Source organism: Rutidosis leptorrhynchoides, chromosome 4 (assembly GCF_046630445.1).
Source record: "Rutidosis leptorrhynchoides isolate AG116_Rl617_1_P2 chromosome 4, CSIRO_AGI_Rlap_v1, whole genome shotgun sequence".
Lineage (NCBI taxonomy): Eukaryota > Viridiplantae > Streptophyta > Magnoliopsida > Asterales > Asteraceae > Rutidosis > Rutidosis leptorrhynchoides.
Genome location: NC_092336.1, coordinates 576,986,487 through 577,000,712, shown reverse-complemented (window position 1 = coordinate 577,000,712; position 14,226 = coordinate 576,986,487).

The window sequence follows — 14,226 nt, the reverse complement described above, 5'->3', positions numbered from 1 at the left end:
CTTCAGGAAGTGCTTTAGTAAAAATATCTGCTAGTTGATCTTTAGTACCAATATGCTTCAAGACCACTTTGCCCTTCTCAACACAATCTCTTATAAAATGATGTCTGATCTCTATATGCTTGGTTCTGGAGTAAAACACTGGATTCTCAGTAATAGCAATAGCACTCTCATTATCACACATTATTGGAGTTTTGGTCAATGTTAACCCAAAATCCAAAAGTTGATGTTGCATCCACAGTAATTGAGCACAACAACTTTCTGCAGCAACATATTCAGCTTCTGCTGTGGAAGTGGCCACATAATTCTGCTTTTTACTAGACCAGCTGACCAATTTTCCACCTAGTAATTGATATCCACCAGAAGTGCTTTTTCTGTCTAATTTGCAACCTGCATAGTCTGCATCTGTGTAACCAATTAGATCAAACCCTGAGTCTTTGGAGTACCAAAGACCCAGGTTAAGGGTACCTTTTAAGTACCTAAAAATTCTTTTCACAGCTTTAAAATGAGACTCCATAGGATCTGATTGGTAATGTGCACAAAGATATGTAGCAAACATTATATCAGGTCTACTAGCAGTTAAGTATATCAAAGATCCAATCATACCTCTATAGGTTGATTGACAACTGAGTTTCCCAGATTCATCTTTATCAAGCTTTTCAGAAACACTCATTGGAGTTCTTAAAGTAGAACAATTTTTAAAACCAAATTTAGTTAACATGTCAGAAATATAGTTACTTTGGTTAATAAATATGCCTTCAGAACTCTGTTTAATTTGCAACCCAAGAAAATAGTTTAAAGTACATAAATTGCTCATTCTATACTCTTCAGACATAATGTCAGAAAACCATTTTCTTAAGTGTGGATTAGTAGACCCAAAAATAATGTCATCAACATAAATTTAAACAAGTAACACATCACCTTTGTCCTTTCTGATAAATAAAGTCTTGTCAATGGCTCCTCTGGAAAAATTCTTTTCTAGAAGAAATGTTGACAAGGTATCATATCAGGCTCTAGGAGCTTGCTTCAGACCATACAATGCTTTCTTCAATCTGTAAACATGCTTAGAAAATTTCTTACTTACAAAACCAGGAGGTTATTTCACATAAACCTCTTCTTGCAATTTACCATTCAGGAAAGCACTCTTCACATCCATTTGAAACACCTTGAAATTTTTGTGTGCAGCATATGCCAGAAACAGTCTAATAGCTTCAATTCTAGCAACAGGAGCAAAAGTCTCATCATAATCTATTCCTTCTTCTTGTCTATACCCTTGAGCCACTCACCTTGCTTTATTTCTAATCACAATACCATCTTTATCAACCTTGTTTCTAAAAACCCATTTGGTGCCTATAGCAGTTTTATCATCAGGCTTTGGAACCAATTCCCAAACATCATTCCTTTCAAATTCTGTTAATTCTTCAGGCATAGCCTCAACCCAATCATTGTCAGCCAATACTTCATATACTTCTTTGGGCTCAATTAGTGAAAGAAAACAAGAAAAGAAGCAAAAATTTGCTGTAGCAAAGTTAGACACAGGTGTCTGAGAAGAAGAACTAGACTTAGGCCAACCTGTAGGATCCACAACATAGTCCTTAAGATGCTTTGGAGGAACTATATTTCTAGATGATTTCCTAGTAGGAACAGTGAGATCCAAAGTGGTATTTGATGACTGATCACTTTCTTGATTGACTACAGGTTCATCTTCATGTGGAGGTTCTTCTTTTCTAATAGGAATAATGAGATCCAAAGTGGTATTTTATGGCTGTTCAATTTCTTGATTGACAACAGATTCATATTCCTGAGGAGGTTCTTCTGTGAGAGTATTATCTGCAACTTCATTTCTCAAACCAGAAAAATTTGGTTCATCTGAATCAGACTCTGAATCCAGAGTCTGAACACTATTCCCTGAAATCAAATTTGACAATTCACCAAGTGCAGATAGTTCAATCCTGAATGACTGATCCATTTCTAAAGAACTTTCATCAAAAGAAACATTAATGGATTCTTCAATCTTCATTCTCCTCTGATTGAATACTCTGTAAGCTTTAGATACAGAAGAGTATCCCATAAAAATACCTTCATCAGACTTTGGCCTCATTTTATCAAGCTGATCCCTTTGATTCAAGATATAGCACTTACACCCAAATACATGAAAATAATGAATAGTAGGCACCTTTTTGTGACATAACTCATAAGGAGTTTTGCCATGTTTCTTCACAATCAAGGATCTATTTTGAGTATAACAAGCTGTATTAACCGCCTCTGCCCAGAACCTTAGAGCAAAATTTGATTGATATAACATGGTTCTGGCTGCTTCAATAAGGGTTCTATTTCTTCTTTCAGCAACTCCATTTTGTTGTGGAGTTCTAACAGCAGAGAAATTTTGACCAATTCCAGACTCTTCACAAAAGTCAATTAATGTAACATTTTTGAACTCAGTACCATGATTACTTCTCAACTGTTTAACAAGAACACCTTTTTGAACCTACTCTCTCTTGATCAAATTGATGATTTCTTCAGGAGCATCACTTTTTGCAGTTAAGAAAATAACCCATGTAAATCTAGAACACTCATCAACAATCACTAGAGTATATCTTTTCCCACCCAAACTACTAGTGTTCATTGGACCAAATAGATCCATGTGAAGCATGTGAAGTGGATCACTGATAGTAGCCAGGGTTTTTGAGGAAAACTTTGTTTTGGTCTGTTTACCCATAATACAGGCAGAATGTCACGACCCGGAAAATTTCGACTAATTTTGAATCAAACTCTCGATACGATTTAATACTTTTAAAACGATAAGCAAAGTCTGTTAGGTTGGATCTCAAAATTTTTGAACTGTTTCATTATTCAATTGACCTTTGACTGTGTCCGACGATTTACGAACAGCTAATTGTAAATAGATGCATATATATACTAATTTAGAATTGTATTTTAAAATAAAATAAAATATAATAAAAGTTATCAGGAATATATATATTAAATAATAGTAATACTCGTTTGTTGATTCGTTGGTATTTAAATATGTGATTCAAACTTATGTGATTTTAAAATAAACGAAAGTTTATTAATATACTACGTAAGCTTCAGACTAGTTGAAAATACATTTACTATCTTGTTTTGAATTTTAATTAAATTGTATATTTTATTCGGGATTGAGCTCAAATGACAGGACAACTTTTATGATCGATATTAAACAAGTTTAAACTCGAATTTATGAGAAGTTGAACTTAAACGTTGGTCTATAATTAAGTCTTATCAATTCTAAGTCTGCTAAAAATATATTTAAATACCTCGAGCTAAGTTTTAGTACTCCGTACATAATAATTGTAACAGAAAATAAATAATTAGTGAATATTTTTGATCAGGTTTCAAACAGTTAATGAGTGAAATAATTAAATATACTTAGAGCTAAAAATTTGGAATTTTTAGGAACACTTTTATACATTAACTGTTTAGAATTGGACACGATAGTACTCCGTGTGGAAAAACCGTCGGCAGATGAATGCCAAAATTACTTTTAAGTTTACTATTCGTCACTATGCGTTTTATGACTTTTAATTCACCCGTTCCAATTGTGTAAGATGTTATAATATATTATTATAATTATATTATTATATTTAATTATTAGACTTGTTAATTATATATACTCACAGGTTATATATAGCCATAGATATATATGATACACTTAGCCAATTCATCATCCCTCTCAAACAATTAACACTACCATTGGCTTATCACCATGAAGCTTTTCCAATCACCTCCCTAGACCACCGGAGAAACCACCACGGACCACCATCACCATCATCCTCAAGCCATCACCACCGTAACCACACCATCCTCACCACCACTTTCACCATTTTTCTCCCTCTCAACTTCTCTCTCTCTCTTCGGTTTACACTAAGAACTCCATCACCACCCTCCATCTCTCTTCTATCCATAACCGATCACCATCTTCCTCTATCTCTTACTTGTTTTCGATATTTCCTTGTTTGAAACCATTCAACCAAACCCAAACAAACAGCCCACTACTACTATAAACTGCTAACTGCTACTGCCGTATTTCTTTCTATTTCCATAAACCAAAAACCATCGCTAACAATTACTACCATAACATCATTTTTTTTTGGTTATAATTCGATCACTACTGCTGCAATGATCGTTGTTTAATTACTACCATCCTACTGCTGCCATGTCACTGCTGCTACAGCTATTTATCGAATAAAGATGGTGAAGTAATAAAGAAGATGATGAATAGTTGAAGAAGATGATCGATGGGATGATGATGATACGTTTTGATAACGATGAGATAGTTGATAGATGATGATAGGTCTGTCTTCGGTTTAACCAATAGAGAAAAAAAAATGATTAACGATGATGATGAGGATAAATATGATTCTGTAAAATAAGCGAAGATGATGGAGTCGATTATGAGTATGATGATACGTGTATGGTGATAATAACTGAATAAGGATGATGGTTATTTAATATGATAAGGATTTTGATTTTTTTGAAAAAGGAGAAAGAGATAGAAACAGAAAATATGATATATATATATATATATATATATATATATATATATATATATATATATATATATATATATATATAGTTTAAAGTAGCGATATAAATCAGATAAGTAAGTAACAGAGCCATGGTTTGGGTGTGAATCATTGAACGAGGGATCCTGGGTTCGATTCTCGCCTGATGCATTTTTGTTTTAATTAAACAGTCAGCTTAAATGGAATGGACTGCTGGGCTAATTATCATTTGAAATGGATTAATTAAATTGGGTTTAGTTAAGTGGTCTCTTGGACCAAATAACCTTTTGTTGGGCTTTTACATTTACTTGGGCTTCTTCTTCTTAATGGACTACAATATAGGTATAAATTTTATTGTTATTAAGTATTAGTATTATTATTAATTGTTATTAGTATTATTATTAATATTATGGTTATGATTATATGATAAAAATAAAATAAAAAAAATAAAAAATAATAATTAAAACACTAAATAAGTTGATATAGTTAAAAAGATAATGGTAATTATGATAAAAATAAATATAAGTATAAGATAATATATAATTATGATTATTATGATATCATTATCATTATTATGATTATTATTTTTAACATTATTATTAATATTATTATTATTATTATTTTTCTTACTACTATTATCATTATTATTATTATTACAACTATATTATTATTAAAAGAATCATTAATAGTAAAACTTTCATTCTATCATTTTTCTTCTTCTAATTATTAGTATTATTGTCTTCACTTTAATAGTATTATAAATATTAATTTTACAAACAAAGGAGATTTATATATCAAAAGTATATTACATACTATATTTTTATGTGAAATATTATTAACTATAATAATAAATAAATTACACATAGTGTATAAAAATTTTCTAAGGTATCATAAGTAATAATATAAACACATATATAAATATTAATTTTAATATATTATATATACATAACAATAAGTTACCATTTAATAATATATTATAATAAATACATATACAACTTTGTTCGATTACAATTATATGTGTTAATATATAAACAAATGATATAGGTTAGTAAACCCAGGGCCAAACCTACACTTGTTCAATGACGTCATATGTATTTTTACTACAAAATACAGTATGGTGAGTTTCATTTGCTCCATTTTTAATTACTTTTGCAATATATATTTTTGGGCTGAGAATATATGCGCTGCTTTTATAAATGTTTACTAAATAGACACAAGTACTTAAAAATATATTCTACGTTGAGTTGTACCACTGGCATACTTCCCTGTAGCTTGGTAACTACTATTTACATGCGGTATTGTAAACGCGAATCCTGTTGATAGATCTATCGGGCCTGACAACCCCAACCGGACTGGACGACCAGTATTCAACGGTTGCACAGTACTTCGTTTTGGTGACTACACTTGGTACGGTGTAGTGAGATTTCATAATAAAGGGAATATGCGACGTTGATTAAATGTTAAGTATGGTTACCAAGTGCTCAACCACTTAGAATATGATTATTAAAAACGTTTATAAATATATTAAATCTTGTGGTCTATTAATATATTGAAATGATTGTTATGATAAACCTATGAACTCACCAACCTTTTGTTTGACACTTTTAAGCATGTTTATTCTCAGATACGAATTAAGTCTTCCGCGTGCATTTGCTCATTTTAAGGACATTACTTGGAGTCGATCATCGCAATGGGACCAAATGTTAATGACTTCGTCTAGGAGGATAAGGACGGGTTGTTTCAGTTGGTATCAGAGCGTTGGTCCTAGCGAACCAGGTCTTGCATTAAGTGTGTCTAACTGATAGTTGTTAGGATGCATTAGCGAGTCTGGACTTCGACCTTAGCTGCATATTATAAGTATTGTTTATTATTTCTAGTGGAAAATTACCTGCTTATCATCCCTAAGTCTAGACACGCTTTACTGCATTGACTGCATGAATAGTGTATAGACAAAATTCATATCTTAGCGTATCTGTTATTGTTACCTTTGCCTGACAGCTTCCGTAGATTCCTCCGTAACTTATGGGATTTTAGTATTATATATGCATATGTAAATGATGTATTACAGGGTACTAATCTATATCCTATAATCTATTTCCTATCGAAAATCCTTCATCTGATCGTACGAGATGAATCTCTCAACCAGTTCGAGTCCCTCAGATTCCGATAGCTATTACGATAGTTATTCTGACAGCTATTCCGACATGGATATTCACCTAAGATCCGGAGGTAGCGTAACCAGAATGAATCAACTAATCAGCCATCCCCAATTTATCTGATGGGTTCGTAGTCTAATTAATCATTGGAGACAAGAAGAAACGATCCCTTTCATCCACCATATTGTCCTCTGGGCGAAGAACCTGAAGCACCTACCGGCGAAGCTATCCGAAACACCATTTTCAGCCACATTTCCAGAGTATCTCGTCACGACTATATACTATCTCAAATCCTAGATCTTATTCATTCGCTTGTTCCGACTGACAATCATTCCGGAGTAATACAAAAAGTCAACGAACTTCGCGCTCGAGTAATCAATTTGGAGAATATGGAGCAAAATGTACCAGTTTCAGCAACATCACCGACATCAACAGTACAACTAATAACATAAGTTTCAACATCACATGCCCAATATCTCATTCCGTATCTCGAGTATAATCATCGTTCTACGAATCATTCTACATTATTTATCTTCGTTCGACATGGCGATTATATAATCTTTAATGTTTTAGAGATTAAATATTCTTATTCTAACGGTAAATCAAATGAGTCTAATATCATATTAACTCATTAAATCCATGATTACATCTGAGAAAATATATATGCAAGTATATTTTCATAAAGATTGTAATTAAAAATTCTTTTGTACAAACTGTTAATGATGAAAATATTTTAACGAGTAGGTAATACCCGAGGAATATTTGGGTTTCACATTAATAAGTTACACTGTACATTCTTCGAATCTGATTCAATAATCATTCACTATCCTATTTACATCCACCGATATACGTATCTGTTCACCGCATAATAACCCTTTTCATTCAATTTCATATTTGAATTTTGACTTATCAAAATCAAACAAGTGGCATAATGAAGAAAACATTGGACAAAATAAAATTTGTTAGAAACAAACGAATTAACTAATTGAAATTTTGTTAAGAATCCACGCTAACTGTTCCTAGCTAATTGTTCCTAGCTAACTGATTACATTTTATTTATCACAATTTAATTATCGCAATTTTATTTATCGTCATTTAATTTATGTTATTTACTTTACGCATTTTATTTATCGTCATTTAATTTTTGTATTTATTTTACGCACTTTAAATATCGGGACACGTATACAAGGTTTTGACATATCATATCGACGCATCTATATATATTATTTGGAATCACCATAGACACTCTATATGCAGTAATGATCGAGTTCTCTATACAGGGTTGAGGTTGATTCTATAATAATATATATACTTTGAGTTGTGATCGAGTCTGAGACGTATACGGGTCACGACACGTATTAATTAATTCGAATATAATATAATAAAATATATATATGAATTACTGGACTGTTAACTGTGGACTATCGACTGTGGACTAATAACATTGGACAATTAAAATGAATTAAAATATTGATTATAACATATGAAACTAAATAATTCTTCAAGTTTGCCACTTGAATTCATCTTAAACCTCATTTGTATCTCGACAATTACAACTTGCGTTCAAATCTTTCATGATTCTTGAAAACATCTCAATCGAGAGGATGAACCAACCGCACCTCATCTACGGAAGGAGAGATTGATGCATAAAGTTATGCACCTGAAAAACTCTCGAAAACTGAGTGAACGTTTAAATACGTAGCTTTGCTAATTCCTTTAGTGATATTATTACCCAAAATAACTTGGTAATCCCTTTCAAGGTAGCCAATTTTGTCACAGCTCCATCAAGTAAATTTCGACTTTTCGTTCGAAACAACCTTATTATAACCTTGAAATATATGCGTGCTCTTTTATTGATACCAGGGAACCTTTTATATTCCACCATATTACCATTAGCGTTTAACCATCTAAAAACACAATTCTCTTGAACCCACCTCGAATTGATAACCGATGATTCAGATATGGTAGCATTAAATGCTGACGAAGCAGCATATTGTAGATGGTCTAATTGGCCAAAAGTTTGATGATAACGAATAGGGTGTTGGAAACACTCAATGGAAAATTGATACTGGAAAGCGGATTATGCGAAACTATGAAGGAGGCAGAGGACAAATCACAAGGACCAAACCCTGTATTCAAAGAATCCAGGAAATTCTGGATCCGCCGAAATCTTTAGAGAATATCCTGCTCCGAAGTCATGTTAAAATCTTGCGGAAAATTTTTCTTCATCAACCTTCGAACTTAGAAATTCCAAAATATCATCATAAATATCTCCGATATTTCTGAAGATATTTTCCTAAATATTCTCGTCCGAAATTATATACCTCTTCGTGCTATCTGTATTCCATTATATTGGAAACTTCTATAAAAATCTAAGTATAAATTATGAATGAATTGTGGAAAAGTGTTGGGAACTGATGCATGAGTTAGTATAATATAATGACGCCCGGCCAACGTGATTATATTACAGTAAGTCATGCTGAGTTTCTAATAAAACGTGATGATGGTTCACAATAGATCATACCACCATCATGTGCCATGTTACATAATTCTTTCATTCTACTTAACTTCTGAACATATCAAGAAAATGTATTCTTGATAGTTCTATCTTCAGTAATTTTGATAAATTTAAAAATCAAATCGTGCTATCATGTTCCTCCCTGCTTAGAACATTATAATCATTCGAAATCCTATATCTACGAATTCTGGACCATTATTTGCTTGACTTGAAGTCGGGAAGAGAAAACAAAAGCATAGAGCTTCGAAATATAAGGGAGAATATAAAGCCCGATAACAACGCATAAATTACAAACCGTGTATGTCAATGTTTATCGCAACATAAAGACACGGGAGAATTAAAAACACTATAACCCCAAAGGCGAAGTAGAAGAAAGTAGACTCCTCTGGTGAAAGTTAGAAAAGGAGAATGAATGTTGCGATAGTAAGGATTAGGACAAGGATCAGAACTGGATTAAGCATTTTCACAATCATTTGAAAGTATGGATCGAGAAAGAAAGAATTAGAGTGGTGAAAATAATGGAACGAAAGAAGTTCATTTATAGAGAAGATACCAGACAAAGCAATCGATACAGATAATCACATTAAATTAAATAGGATCCTAATTTTCCATAAATCCCGAAGAATCAAATCCTATAGATTTTCAAGATTTTCTTTTAAATTCCTTGAATTTCGGAAATCCACCGTGACAATGTCAAAGGTTAAATCTCTATCTCGATCTTTTGTGATAGCTTCACTCGTACTCTTCGAGTAATCGAATTGTCTTATTCATATCACTCTATGGTAATAAAACTCTATTTATCAACTCATATTCGTCATAAAAACAATTTTATTGTTAGCCATGACGACCTCACTCAAATTTTGGGACGAAATTTCTTTAACGGGTAGGTACTGTCACGACCCGGAAAATTTCGACTAATTTTGAATCAAACTCTCGATACGATTTAATACTTTTAAAACGATAAGCAAATTCTGTTAGGTTGGATCTCAAAAATTTTGAACTGTTTCATTATTCAATTGACCTTTGACTGTGTCTGACGATTTACGAACAGCTAATTGTAAATAGATGCATATATATACTAATTTAGAATTGTATTTTAAAATAAAATAAAATATAATAAAAGTTATCAGGAATATATATATTAAATAATAGTAATACTAGTTTGTTGATTCGTTGGTATTTAAATATGTGATTCAAACTTATGTGATTTTAAAATAAACGAAAGTTTATTAATAGACTACGTAAGCTTCAGACTAGTTGAAAATACATTTACTATCTTGTTTTGAATTTTAATTAAATTATATATTTTATTCGGGATTGAGCTCAAATGACAGGACAACTTTTATGATCGATATTAAACAAGTTTAAACTCGAATTTATGAGAAGTTGAACTTAAACGTTGGTCTATAATTAAGTCTTATCAATTCTAAGTTTGCTAAAAATATATTTAAATACCTCGAGCTAAGTTTTAGTACTCCGTACATAATAATTGTAACAGAAAATAAATAATTAGTGAATCTTTTTGATCAGGTTTCAAACAGTTAATGAGTGAAATAATTAAATATACTTAGAGCTAAAAATTTGGGATTTTTAGGAACACTTTTATACATTAACTGTTTAGCATTGGACACGATAGTACTCCGTGTGGAAAAACCGTCGGCAGATGAATGCCAAAATTACTTTTAAGTTTACTATTCATCACTATGCGTTTTATGACTTTTAATTCACCCGTTCCAATTGTGTAAGATGTTATAATATATTATTATAATTATATTATTATATTTAATTATTAGACTTGTTAATTATATATACTCACAGGTTATATATAGCCATAGATATATATGATACACTTAGCCAATTCATCATCCCTCTCAAACAATTAACACAACCATTGGCTTATCACCATGAAGCTTTTCCAATCACCTCCCTAGACCACCGGAGCAACCACCACGGACCACCATCACCATCATCCTCAAGCCATCACCACCGTAACCACACCATCCTCACCACCACTTTCACCATTTTTCTCTCTCTCAACTTCTCTCTCTCTCTTCGGTTTACACTGAGAACTCTATCACCACCCTCCATCTCTCTTCTATCCATAACCGATCACCATCTTCCTCTATCTCTTACTTGTTTTCGATATTTCCTTGTTTGAAACCATTCAACCAAACCCAAACAAACAGTCCACTACTACTATAAACTGCTAACTGCTACTGCCGTATTTCTTTCTATTTCCATAAACCAAAAACCATCGCTAACAATTACTACCATAACATCATTTTTTTTGGTTATAATTCGATCACTACTGCTGCAATGATCGTTGTTTAATTACTACCATCCTACTGCTGCCATGTCACTGCTGCTACAGCTATTTATCGAATAAAGATGGTGAAGTAATAAAGAAGATGATGAATAGTTGAAGAAGATGATCGATGGGATGATGATGATACGTTTTGATAACGATGAGATAGTTGATAGATGACGATAGGTCTGTCTTCGGTTTAACCAATAGAGAAAAAAAATGATTAACGATGATGATGAGGATAAATATGATTCTGTAAAATAAGCGAAGATGATGGAGTCGATTATGAGTATGATGATACGTGTATGGTGATAATAACTGAATAAGGATGATGGTTATTTAATATGATAAGGATTTTGATTTTTTTGAAAAAGGAGAAAGAGATAGAAACAGAAAATATGATATATATATATATATATATATATATATATATATATATATATATATATATATATATATATATATATATATATATATATATATAGTTTAAAGTAGCGATATAAATCAGATAAGTAAGTAACAGAGCCATGATTTGGGTGTGAATCATTGAACGAGGGATCCTGGGTTCGATTCTCGCCTGATGCATTTTTGTTTTAATTAAACAGTCAGCTTAAATGGAATGGACTGCTGGGCTAATTATCATTTGAAATGGATTAATTAAATTGGGTTTAGTTAAGTGGTCTCTTGGACCAAATAACCTTTTGTTGGGCTTTTACATTTACTTGGGCTTCTTCTTCCTAATGGACTACAATATAGGTATAAATTTTATTGTTATTAAGTATTAGTATTATTATTAATTGTTATTAGTATTATTATTAATATTATGGTTATGATTATATGATAAAAATAAAATAAAAAAATAAAAAATAATAATTAAAACACTAAATAAGTTGATATAGTTTAAAAGATAATGGTAATTATGATAAAAATAAATATAAGTATAAGATAATATATAATTATGATTATTATGATATCATTATGATTATTATGATTATTATTTTTAACATTATTATTAATATTATTATTATTAATATTATTTTTCTTACTACTATTATCATTATTATTATTATTACAACTATATTATTATTAAAAGAATCATTAATAGTAAAACTTTCATTCTATCATTTTTTTTCTTCTAATTATTAGTATTATTGTCTTCACTTTAATAGTATTATAAATATTAATTTTACAAACAAAGGAGATTTATATATCAAAAGTATATTACATACTATATTTTATGTGAAATATTATTAACTATAATAATAAATAAATTACACATAGTGTATAAAAATATTCTAAGGTATCATAAGTAATAATATAAACACATATATAAATATTAATTTTAATATATCATATATACATAACAATAAGTTACCATTTAATAATATATTATAATAAATACATATACAACTTTGTTCGATTACAATTATATGTGTTAATATATAAACAAATGATATAGGTTCGTAAACCCAGGGCCAAACCTACACTTGTTCAATGACGTCATATGTATTTTTACTACAAAATACAGTATGGTGAGTTTCATTTGCTCCCTTTTTAATTACTTTTGCAATATATATTTTTGGGCTGAGAATACATGCGCTGCTTTTATAAATGTTTACGAAATAGACACAAGTACTTAAAAATAAATTCTACGTTGAGTTGTACCACTGGCATACTTCCCTGTAGCTTGGTAACTACTATTTACATGCGGTATTGTAAACGCGAATCCTGTTGATAGATCTATCGGGCCTGACAACCCCAACCGGACTGGACGACCAGTATTCAACGGTTGCACAGTACTTCGTTTTGGTGACTACACTTGGTACGGTGTAGTGAGATTTCATAATAAAGGGAATATGCGACGTTGATTAAATGTTAAGTATGGTTACCAAGTGCTCAACCACTTAGAATATGATTATTAAAAACGTTTATAAATATATTAAATCTTGTGGTCTATTAATATATTGAAATGATTGTTATGATAAACTTATGAACTCACCAACCTTTTGGTTGACACTTCTAAGCATATTTATTCTTGTACTTTGCGTTTTGAATCTTGTACTCTTGTAATTTTGAGACATTTTTTTATCAATAATTGGAACCTCATTGATTGTATTTTGTACTTTTGAGCTTTTTGGTCGTTTGCGTCTTCAATTCGTCGAATAAGTCTTTTGTCTTCACCTTTTATTATTTAAACGAATATCACTTGTAAATAGAACAGTTGCAACTAAAAGCTTGTCTTTCTTGAGGAATAATGCTATGAAATATATGTTCGTTTTTAGCATTATAAAATATTACCACACTTGAGCGTTGCTTGTCCTCAAGCAATATAGTCTTGAAATACAAGAATCACTTCTTTATTCTTCACACTTTGTACATCAGTGATTTCTTTACGGCGGTATAAACAATGGTAGTAACGATGTGATTTACAGTCCCACATGACTATAAAATTTAGATCCATTAAGGAAATTGGATCTTTATGAAAACATTTGATCTTTTAAAAATTAAATCTAGTTTTTACCCTAGATAAGTTTTTCGGAATAACCCTTCACCGGTGTTTGCAAAATATTTTTGTGGGCTTGGTGGGTTTCAGATTTGAAAATTTTAGCTCAAAACTTGCGGTTTTGTGTCACCCACTTGCTAACCTTGTATTAGGAAAGCAACACATCCAGTTTACTTGTCCCGTATATTACCTTTCGGTAAACT